Here is an 11,847-nt window from a genome sequence, read left to right on the forward strand (position 1 = left end):
CCGCAGTCCGCCGCCGCCGCCGCGCACCCAGCCCCAGGGGGGCGGGCTGGAGGGAGGGGGCGGGAACCGGGCGCCGGCCGGGGGTCCTCCACAGCCATGGCGCGGCGGGGAGGGGGCTGCCGCCCGCTTCACCTGCCGTGGAGGCGGCGGCGGGCGTCGCTTCACCTGCCGAAGCCGCAGGCAACCAAGGCGAGGCCGAGGCGGCGGCGCGCTCGGTGGCGCCTCCGGGTCCTAGAACCGCATCGCTCGGCTCGCCGGGAGCGTGGGGGATTGGCCCTGGCTGGGTGAGGGGGATCGTGGCCTGGAGCTGGAGAGGGTAGACCACCGAGTGGAATGGTGTCAACAAATGCGAGAGCGGATTGGGGATCTGTGGTGATGCGACGTTGGGAGCGAGGGTTGCGCTCCCCTCTTGGGTCCCCAACCGAGAAGGTGGAAACCCCCTTCCAGGCCCCCCACCTCTGTATCTATCCTCCTCTATTAGTCTAGATATGAGCTGAGGACCAGAGGGAACCATCTGCAAACAGAAGCCCCCAAACGGTGGGGGCACCGACCGCAGCAGCCGAGACCCTCACCACCTGTCCCACTTCTACTGTGTGCCTGTGCGGGCATCCCCAGGGGTTTTAGAACGGGGGAATCCATGGAAAAGAGCAGGCTGGAGAAACTGGGGACCACCAAGACAGTGCCAAGGAAAAGCAGGGTGTTGAGGAATGGAGGATTAAGACAGCTGCTAGGCTGGAAAAAGAGCAGGCACCGCAGAGGAGGGGGAAAATATCTTGTCGCTGTCACCACCAAGAATCTAGGATGGCCTCTCGACTTTGAGAATAATAATCTCTGATGTCTGCTAATTCCAGAAATGCTTCCAAGCTCTTCACATTCATCCTATCAAAGGTATGTATTGATGTCCTTGTTTTAGAGATGGGGACACTAAGCTCGGAATGGTTAGTGACTCTTCCAAGGACACACAGCAAAGAAAAGGCAGAAACAGGCCTCCTCCCTATCCACCGCCAAAATCTACCCTGTCTTGGGGTTGCTGCCCTGGTCCCCCACTGATCCTCTTATCTAGGATGGGAGAGTATGAAGGGGTGGACCCTCAGGACTGGGGCTCAATCTCCAGCATGAAACTAAGACTCTTTCAATTGCTTCTCTCTGTTCCTATTTAATTTGTGGGGCTGCCCATTGGCCCCACCCTACACTACCAGGGCTTTGGAGAGGGAGTGCCCACTGAATGAGCCCTGAACTTTCTCCAGGCAAGGCCAGTGCTATATGTGATCCCTTCCTTAATAGTTTCCTCCTCCTTCTGCCCTCAAACCACTGACAAGAGTTTCATCAGGAACTGGGAAATCATCAAATCTTGAGGAAGACCCTGGGATGAGCTGATCCCTTCTCCCACACTGACCTAATTTAAGCCTTTCTTCAGCCAAGGTGACCAGCACCCCAGGTTATTGAGTTGTCATGTCCTAGCCAGGGACCCCCAAGGTGGGTCACAGCAATATTGTCCTTGAGCCTGCTGGGAAGGTGACCCATTGCTTGCCGGTTGCCATCTCTTCCATTCTGAAACAGATGATAAACCTTACCCTTGAGGCCTTGCCCTTGAGATTATGGACTTCTCTTTTTCCTCTTTTTCTTTTCTTTCTTTCTTTCTTTTTTTTTTTTTTTTTTTAAGAATTTAGCTCCTATTTCCTCAGTGGCCATTTCAATTCATCAACAAATTTTCCATAGTACCAATTGTGTGCCCAGCCCAGTACTGTGTTTAGGATCCTTGGGATTCTGTGACCAAAAAGAAGAGTCCCTACCGCTCACAGCCTAGCAAGGGACAGACTCCACAGGTATCTGGGAGAATGACTACTTCAAGGCAGTCTGTGGGTTGAGGTGCCCATGCTTCCTCTTGCCCAGAACTACTTCTTTGAGGCTCAGCGGTAGAGCGCTTGCCTAGCACGTGGGAGGCCCTGGGTTCGATCCTCAGCACCACATATAAATAAATAAATAGATAGATAGATACATAGATAAAATTATTGTGTCCAACTATAATTGAAAAATAAATATTTTAAAAAAGAACTACCCCTTTGAGAAAGGCAGAGAAGATATGAGTGTGCCCTACAGCTGAGAACCCAGAAAGACCGTAATGCAGCCACCGCCAGTCTAGGTCTTCAATCCCTAGGGTCCTCAGGTCATTACTTACCATCTGTTACCCAAAGCCTGGCAAAAATAAGGCTAGATTAAGTAAAACCACTTATGCTGAAAATTATCATTCCAGCAAGCCTGAGTCTTTCTCTCTCATGTTGATCAGAACCAGGAGTTACCAAATAATAATAATAATAATAATAATAATAATAATAATAATAATAATAATAATAAAAAGAGAAAATATAATCAGTTTTAACCTATTAAATGTGCTTGGGGGCTGGGGATGTAGCTCAGTTGGTAGAGTGCTTGCTGCCTATGCACAAGACCCTCGGTTCAATCCCCAGTACCACCAAAAAAAAAAAAAGACTATTCTTTATTGGGGCTGGGGATGTGGCTCAAGCGGTAGCGGGCTCGCCTGGCATGCGTGCGGACTGGGTTCAATCCTCAGCACCACACACAAAAAACAAAGATGTTGTGTCCGCTGAAAACTAAAAAATAAATAGTAAAAAAGTAAAAATAAAATAAATAAATGTGCTTGGCTGGGCAGAAAGTAACTTTCCAATCATGGTCCACAGAGGAGAAAATCCTACAGATGAGGCTTGATGGTCAAGTTTGCAACCAATGCTTTGGTGGGTCTGTGCTGCCTCCTTCTGGGAACAGTTGGTATGACAGCCAAAACAGGTCAAGACTTTTCGCAATGAGTGAAATCAGGCAGGGGTGACATTTCATTTTGTTACACCTGATGGAGGGATTGTGCAATTGCTAGGGACACTCAAAGCTCAGGTGACTAGCAGATTTCCCTGAGAGTCACCTCCCTTCTTCCCTTCACTATTATTCCATAAGTACCTCTACTTAAAAAAATAAAAAGGTAACAGTGCTAATGTATCTTTCCAGAGATACTTTGGGGACATACAAGTCACGTGTGTGTGTTGGGGGGGGTGTTGACAGAAATAGTAGCACACACTTCACACCATGCAGCACCTTGCTATTTTTACTTACTGTACCGTACCTGCCTGATGTACATTCCTCCATCACAGGAATCTGTCATAACTTATTTTACTATTCCCCTGCTGGTAGAAACAGTGCTGCCTGCAGGAAACATTTTGGTGTATATATATATATATTTGTTTGCACTTATGTGTATATCTGACTGAGAGCAGTGGTGCCTGCTTGTAATCCCAGAGGTTTGGGAGGCTTAGGCAGGAGGATCACAAGTTCAAAACCAGCCTCAGCAACACAGCAAGACCCTGTCTCTAAATAAAATATAAAAAGGGCTGGGGATGTGGCTCAGTGATTAAATGCCCCTGGGTTCAATCCCCGGTTTAAAAATAAATAAATAAATAAAAACCTTATGTGTATATCTATAAGATAAATGTATAAATATGACATTGCTGGATCAAAGGTCAAGTGTTCTTAAATTTTTGATAGGCAGTCACAAAATTGCCATCTAAAAGTTTACACTAATTTGTATCCCCAACAATGAACAAGATTACCCACATCCTCCCAAACGGGATAATAATAGGCCTTTGATCTTAGGTAAGGCCTCTTTGAAAGTCCAGGTTACATGACCTGTCTCTTTGGACTATGGGTTTCACCAAGGTAAGAACTGTGTCTCTTCCATCCCTGAATCTCTAGGACAGTCTCTAGAAGTATTTGCTTAAGGCCACATGTGTGGTGCACACCTTTAATCCAAGCTATTCAGGAGGTTGAAGCAGGAGGATCACAAGTGCAGGGATAGCCTAATAACTTAGTGAGACACTGTCTCAAAATAAAATTTAAGGGCTGAGGTTGTGGCTCAACTGTAGAGCGCTTGCCTGTCACGTGTGAGGCCCTGGGTTCAATCCCACATAAAAATAAATAAGTAAAATAAAGGTATTGTGTCCAACTACAACTAAAAATATAATTTAAAAAATAAATAAATAAATAAAATTGAAAAAGGTCTAGGAATGTAGCTCAGTGATAGGGTACTTTCCTATTACAGGGGAGGCCCTGGGTTCAGCTTCCAGTACTGTAAAAAAAAAAAAAAAAAAGTGTTTGCTAAATATTGAATGAAAGATATAGGACTGCATTTTGGCAAGGCTCTGGATGGATCGATAGATCAATGAAGGTGACAGCTATGCTCCAAAGCCCTCAACTCAGCCATACACTCCAGAGTGAGAAAGGTGACCACATGCCTCTGGCAGACTATTTCAGAGACTAAAACTCTTAATCTAAGGTTAATTTAGTGTTAACCAAAGAGTTTCTCCTGCCTCCCTCTGCTGAACTTTCAGGGGCAGCATGAAAATCAAGAGGGCCAATCTGGATTTAAATCCTGGCTCTGCCACTTCAATGGGGGACTTAAATGATCGCCATTAGCAATCTCAGTAGCCCTCATCAGAGAAATGGAATTAGAAAAACCACCAACTAATGGGGTTGTTTGTGCTTCATCCTTGGATCCCCCCATCCCCAAATCATTGTAACCCCCAGATGCATTTCCTGTGGTCTTTACCCCTCCTCATTCAGCCTCAGCCATCTGGCAAGTTTGTCCTACAGATAACCCCACTCCCAGACTATTGCTTCATCTTTATCATCCTCACTTCCACTTTTAGTGCTCTGGGTGCAAAGGACTTTATGTATAGTACTTTTTTTTTTTAGGTGCTGGGGCTGGAACCCAGGGCCTCGTGCATGCTAGGCAGGTGTTCTACTACTAACCTCAGCTCATATGCAGAGTAATTTTAATATTCTGCTCTAGATATTTTCTAATTTTTATTAGGAGTTTTTCAACCCAAGAATTACTTAGAAGTGCATTTTGACATTTTCAAATGCAGGGAGTTATCTTTTTTTAGATTGTCAATTTCCAATTTAGCCCAAGACTGTCAGGCTGAGCAGAGTGGGTGGGCTGAGGGAGCTGCTTAGACATCCAAGGCCATTCTCATGGCTAGGGGTCACTTATAGTGGGTAGCAGACCCTTGCACCTGGTAGGCAGTAAGTGTTTTTATTTTATTTTTCTTGTACCAAGGATTGAACCCAGGGGCACTTAACTGTTGAACCACATCCCTAGCCCTAGTTGTTTTTGTTTTTGTTTTTGTTTGAGACAGGGTCTTGCTAAGTTACCTTGGGCCTCACTGGGTCCTAAGCTGGCTTCAAACTTGAGATCCTCCTGCCTCAACCTCCCAACTCACTTGGATTACAGGCATGCGCCACTGCACCCAGCACGGTAGGTTTTTAATGAATGCTGGTGGAAGGAACATTTATGGCAGACCTGCTGAACATCGGGTGTTGAGTCCCTAGAAGTGTCTTGTTCAGTTTGATTCTCATGGTAATGTGCCTGGGTTGGTATTATTAGCCCCTGTTCTGGTTTGAATGTGTCCCCCAAAGATCCCATGTTGGGAAATGTAATCCTCAATGCAACATTAGGAATGGGCCCTTTAAGAGGTGGTTAGGGCAGACAACTCAATAATGGACTCATGGTGTTCTGGGAGGGAGTTCCTGATAAAAAGGTGAGTTCAGCTCCCTTGGGCACACCCCTACACAAGATGCTTTCTACCCTGTTAGGAGGCAGAAAGAGGGTCTTCGCCAGCTATAGATCATCAGGCTTACATTTCTCAGAACTATAAGAAATAAATTTTGTTTCTTTATAAATTACCTAGTCTCAGGTATTCTGTTATAGCTATCCAAAACTGACTATGACAGCTCCATTATGCACAGATGAGAAGACCAGGGCTCAATGAGATGAAGTGACTTTTCCAAAATCAAGAAGATGGCAGACCAGAAACAAGTATAGGAGGAATGTGGAAGAATTAGACCCAGGAAGAGCTCCCAACTTAGAGGGGGAGTGCTGCAGGAAGGTCTGTGTGTCCAGGGACCACTGAGGAAGGAATGTTAATCTTAGCAGACTCCCAGCATGTGTGAGTTTAGGGCAATAAGTCAATTGAAACCCACTTACTGTCCATCTAAATATTTAAAAGTTGCCAGGGGCAGTGGTGCATGCCCACAATCCCTGTCTGTAATCCCAGCTACTTGGGAGGCTGAGGCAGGAGGGTCATAGTTTAAGGTCAGCCTGGACAATTTAGCAAGACCTGTCTCAAAATAATAAATAAAAAGGGCTGGGGATGTAGCTTAGTGGTAAAGTGCCTCTGAGTTCAATTCCTGGCACCACAAAAATACATGCCTGAATAAAAATAAATATTTAAAGTTATAAATCAAACCAACACAGGTAAATAAAGTGAATTCTACATTCTTACCCTGGCATATATACTTTCTACAGGAAAGCCAAGTTCACATAAAAATTCTAGAAACACAGCTCTGCGGGCTGGGGATGTGGCTCAAGCTGTAGCGCGCTCGCCTGGCATGTGTGCGGCCTGGGTTCTCAGCACCACATACAAACAAAGATGTTGTGTCCGCCAAAAACTAAAAAATAAATATTAAAAAAAAAAAAAAGAAGGAAACACAGCTCTGCACTGGAATATGACTGTTTAGAGACTCCCCACTTTCTCTCCCCACACCTAGCTCTGTCCTGCATTATGAAGGCCCCCGCCACCCACACATGTAGATACCTCCACTGCATATCCATCCATATTTCACCAACAGCACCCTTGACATCTTCTCTGCTGAGGGCTCTGCACACCTTCTATGTGCTCTGCCCTTAGAAGAGGTGGGATGAGGCCTAGGCAGCCCCTGAGCAAGCTAAGTCCCAGGGGCAGAAGATCTCCTAGCCCTGTGCAATCCAATATGGTAACCACTAGCCACATCTGGTTAGTGAAATTTTAATTACTCAAAAGGAAATAATTTTGTGTGTTTTCTTGATCCTGGAGCTTGAACTCAGGGCCGTGGACATGCTAGACAAGTGCTGTACTACTTAGCAATATCCCCAGTGCCAAAAAAAAAAAAAAAATTAAAATTCAGTTCTTCAATCACATTAAGTCATACTTCATGTGCTCAACAGGCACATGCGGTTAGTGGCTACCACATTGCACAGTACAGATGGTAAACACTTCCTCATTGAAGAAAATTCTACTGGTCAGTGCTGGTCTAGAAGGCAGGCAGGGCTCCTAGGGACCTGCTCACCCAGAGGGGAGGGACACAGCTGGAGGAGCCAAGAATGGGACCCTTCTTGCCCAGGTGTAAAAGCAGAATAGCCTGAGAAGTTGGGAAGGCTGCACAGAGAGTGACATTTGAGCTTTTGATGGAGTAGCATCAGAGGGTAGATAAAGGAAAGAAAATGTCAGTTTCAGACAGAGAAAACAGTATGCAGCAATGATCTCTTGAGAGAAATACCACAAGTTTGGAGTAAGGGGTATGGTGCTCAAGAGGAGAGGAGGAATCTGGAAGGATCCACAGGCCCAACTCTCAAGGTTTGGAAGGACATACTAAGGGATGTGAGACTTGAGCTGGGTGGCTGACAGAGTCAGGTGTGGTTGGAGGAACATGATCAGCCACATCTGATCGTGGCTTCAGTGAAGAACAAGAAAGACTTGAGGATCAGATGCAGAATTCATTTTTAACCACAGACCAGGAAGAAGAAGCAGAGGGGAAGGAAGGGAGAGATCTTCCTTCTGTGGTGAAGACTTGGCTTTCATGAAAAGATAAAAACTAGCTCAGGTGCTGGAGAGATGGTGAGGTCACCACAGAACAAGAATAAAGGAGGCAGAACAGACTGAAAAGAAGTAAACACCTCCACTTTAGATTCATGGACTCTGAGGGGCATCCAGGGGGTCAGTCCAAGCAGGAGGGTGGAGATGCAGGGCTGCCCTCCTGGGCGTTGAACAAGAGAGCGGATGTTGAAGCTACTAGAAGGCTGAGCTCTCCCCAGGGATGTGAACCAGAACAGAAAATGACAGGATGTTTTCACTGGGGTTCAGGGAATGCGCAAAAAAGACCAGGACCTAAAGAAATCCTGACAAGCACCTCCTGCAGGAGCAACTCCACAGCTGGCTACCTCTGTGTCTCCCAGGGCAGCCAGCTCCTCATGGCATCATTTGTTGACGAAGGCGATGGGCGGAGACTGGCGAAGCCAAACTTGGCCTCCAGAGATTTCAGGGAGGTGGAAGCTAGCCATATCCATATCCTGGAGGAGGTCAAGAGGTTGAGGACTCTGGAACTGGGAATTAGGGTGTCCCTAGAGGCCTTCAAAAAGAGTGCTCTCAACAGCAGCTGCTGGATTTCAGCATGGAAAGAAGGGGGGAAAGAGAGACAGAGCCTAGGTTGGCCATCAGCAGAGAGAAAACTCACGGAATTAATGGTGTTAACCTGTTTTGAAAATCTAATTTTTTTTTTTTTTAGTTGTAGATGGACACCTTTATTTTATTTTATTTATTTTTATGTGGTGCTGAGGATCAAACCCAGTGTCTCACATGTGCTAAGCAAGCGCTCTACCACTGAGCTATCACCCCAGCCCTGAAAATTTAATTTTTGACAGACATGGAGCTGGGGATGTGGCTCAAGCGGTAGCGTGCTCGCCTGGCATGCGTGCGGCCCGGGTTCGATCCTCAGCACCACATACAAAGATGTTGCATCCGCCAAAAACTTAAAAAAATAAATAAATAAATATTAAAATTCTCTCTGTCTCTCTCTAAAAAAAAAAATTTTTTTTTGACAGACAATTTGAGGCTTAATCCTCAGAGGCTCAGGAGTTTTGTGAACCCCTGAAGGGGAAAAAATCATCCCAAGAATAGGGTTTGTATTCTCATCAGGGGATCATAGTCTGAATCTATGATTAAAGAAACACCAGACAAAACCAAAATGAGGAATGCTTAATTAAAAGCAAAAGGGGAGCCAGGTGTGGTGGGGCAGGCCTGTAATCCCAGTGACAACAGAAGCTAAGGAAGGAGGACTAAAATTTTGAGGCCAGGCCCGAAGGGTGGTGCATGCCTATAATCCCAGCAGCTCGAGAGGCTGGGGCAGGAGGATCCCAAGTTCAAAGCCAGTTTCAGCAAAAGCAAGGGGCAAAGCAACTCAGTGAGACCCTGTGTCTAAATAAAATACAAAATAGGGCTGAGGACGTGGCTTAGTGGTCAAGTGCCCCTGAGTTCAATCCCTGGGTTCAATCTCTGGTGTATATATATATATATATATATATATATATATATATATATATATCTATATCTCAAAAGAGGAGGAGCTCTTTGAAAAAATGTCATGAAAGATAAGAATTGCTCCAGATTAAGGAAGCATAAAGAGGCCAGGCGAAGTGGCACATGCCTGTAATCCCAGCAGCTCAGGAGGCTGAGACAGGAGGATCTCAGGTTCAAAGCCAGCCTCAGCAATGGTGAGGTGCTAAGCAACTCAGTGAGACCCTGTCTCTAAATAAAATACAAAATGGGGCTGGAGATGTGGCTCAGTGGTTGAGTTCAATCCCTAGTACCCCACCACCCCAAAAAAAGAAGCATAAAAAGACATATGCAGTGTTTGATCATGGTCTGTATCCTATACTAAAGGAAAATATTCTAAAGGATCATTATTGAATTAGTGGATAACACTGGAGTGTGGACAGTAGATTAAAAGTCATCAATATTAAATTTCCTGCTAGTCTCAGTAGCACACACCTATAATTCCAACAACTTAGAAGTCTGAAGCAGGAGCATCACAAGATTGAGGCCAACCTAGGTGACTTAGCCAGACCCTATCTCAAAAAAAAAAATAAATAAATAAATAAATAAACAGGACCTTAATTAATGAATTAATTTCCTGAAGGAGAAAGTCAACTATGGTGATGCAAAAGAATATCCTATATTTAGGAAGTAAATGCCCATTGAAGTATTTGTGGGCCAAGGTGCATGACAGCTGCCACTTACTCTCAGTTCAGAAAGTAATATATACATATGTATGTATTTGTGTGGGATCCAACCCAGGACCTTAAGCATGCTAATCACACTCTGTATCACTGAGCCACGCCTACACCCAACACATACATTTTAATATACATATAAAATTATATGTATTTTTTTGGGGGGGGGGAGTGTACCAGGAATTGAACTCAGGGGCACCCAACTACTGAGTCACATCCCTAGCCCTATTTTGTATTTTATTAGAGACAGGGTTTCACTGTATTGCTTAGTGCCTTGCTAAATTGCTGAAGCTGGCTTTGAACTCGGGATCTTCCTGCCTCAGCCTTCCGAGTTGCTGGAATTGCAGGTGTGTGCCACAGTGCCCGGCAAAAGTATATATTTTATACATGAAGAGAAAGTGCACAAAATTTTAACAACTGGTGAATCCAGGTAAAACACATAGAGAATCTTCATATCTTCTTGAAACTCTTTTGTAAGACTGAAATTATTTCCAAACAAAATTAAAAAAAAAAAATGCAACCACAAAAATTTCCAAACCAGGCGCCTTCTAAAAGTTAGGGATCTCTATTCTGCTCTTTTCCCCTAGTACTGGCAGGGAGCTGGCCCAGGGTGGGCCTTTCCGTTGGTCAGAGTCCTGGATGAACAGGGTGGAATTAAGGGCATAGGTGGTGAGCGGAAGGGCAAGGGCCCACTGTTTCGGGACATTCATCAACCTGAGACTTTTTTTTATTTGACAGCTTTGGGGAGACAGCAGACCCTGACCAGGAGTGACTCATCTGCGGGACCCCAGAGCGGTGGGGGAGCCCCGCCCCGCAGGGAGGACCCCGACCGGCAGGTGCCGCTGTTGAGCCAGCTCTCGCTGAACCTGGCTGAGGCTCAGCTTGGCACTGGGAGCTGGTCAGCTCAGGGGTTTTCTTCCAGAACCCAGCCCACCAGGGACTGTGAATGGCCTCGCTCATCTTTGCCCCACTCTGGCCTCCCGCTTCCAGGGTTTCAGCTTCCCCATACTCCCGCCCCACCACGGATGCCCCAAGGCAACCCTTCCGATGATGCCAAGTGGAGGAGGGGAGGTACTCAGGGACAAGCTGCAGTCCTTGGCCTTAGAGTCTACGTAGCAAATTAATCCTCCCCTTTCCTCCACCCCAACCCCCTCTCTCCCTCCTCCTCCACATCCTCCTCCTCTTCCTGAGCAGCGTGATCAAAACAAACACACCTCCTCAGCCCATCCCACGCCTGCCTGGGCCTTTTCTCTGGGAATTGTAGATTCTGAACTCCAGCTCCTTCTGCTGGATGCAGGGTAGAGCTGGGAGAAGGGGTGCAGGGTGCTGGGTTAGGGAAGGGGTTTGAGAATGTCCTGTGATATTATTTCTTCTCCATCTGGGAAGGAGTTGCCCTCACAGGTCTTCTGCAGTCCTGTGGGCTGGGAGTGGAGGAGTCTTTCCTACCTGGGATGTGAAGTGACCATTTATTTCAGTTCTCTGCTGGTCTACCCAGACTCAAAGTAAAAGAAGCCTGGCTCCAAGGAGGACTAATATGCTCACTAACTCCTTCAACAATCTTTCACTGAACTTTAGCGCTGTGCGAGGTGTTAGGAGCTTTACCTAATTCAAGCAAGCACCTTAAATCCTAATTAGGACCATCAGAGACAGGTACCATACTCTAAGATGACTTGTCCAAAGAGCCAGTTTAATCTAGTGCTTCTCTGTGACTTCTCCCATCCAACCCATCAGGGTTCACCTCTTTCCTCTTCCAGGTCTCCTCACTTGATAAATCCCAGTTATCAGGTCTTACTAGACTCCAAAACTTTGTCCTAATGGTACCCCCACTCTACCAGGCTGGCCCTCAGACCATAGTGACTAGCTTGGGACAGTAAACCTTGGGGCTGTGCACTAGCCCTTACTATGTGGCCTTTCAGAAGTTCCTTAGGAGTTGGAGGTCTAGCTCAGTGGGAAAGTAT

The sequence above is a fragment of the Marmota flaviventris genome, chromosome 17 (assembly GCF_047511675.1).
Source record: "Marmota flaviventris isolate mMarFla1 chromosome 17, mMarFla1.hap1, whole genome shotgun sequence".
NCBI lineage: Eukaryota > Metazoa > Chordata > Mammalia > Rodentia > Sciuridae > Marmota > Marmota flaviventris.